The sequence below is a fragment of the Etheostoma cragini genome, unplaced genomic scaffold, assembly GCF_013103735.1.
Source record: "Etheostoma cragini isolate CJK2018 unplaced genomic scaffold, CSU_Ecrag_1.0 ScbMSFa_1776, whole genome shotgun sequence".
In the NCBI taxonomy this organism is placed as follows: Eukaryota; Metazoa; Chordata; class Actinopteri; order Perciformes; family Percidae; genus Etheostoma; species Etheostoma cragini.
In genome coordinates, this window is record NW_023265865.1 from 1,417 (window position 1) to 1,625 (window position 209).

A 209-nucleotide genomic window follows, 5' to 3' on the forward strand; every position below is an offset into this window, starting at 1 on the left:
CAGTGAATGAGATGCAGTTTTCCCCCTCAGTCTAACCAAGACCATTCTTTCAGGGATAGTTTCTAAAGTTTCTGACTTGAGGAATGTGTTTCTAAAGTGTTTGGTCTCGCTGACCACGATGATGAGTAACGATATTCCTTTCTAAGCATAAAACTGACTGACAACATGACAACTGAGTGTAATGATTCATTTCATATGATCTCTGTCTT

General features: G+C 38.8%; 1 pseudogene; it reads left to right on the forward strand.

Annotated features, from left to right (window-relative positions):
- Nucleotides 1-37: 37 nt before the first annotated feature.
- Nucleotides 38-209, forward strand: LOC117940137 (annotated as a pseudogene; the record flags this gene model as incomplete).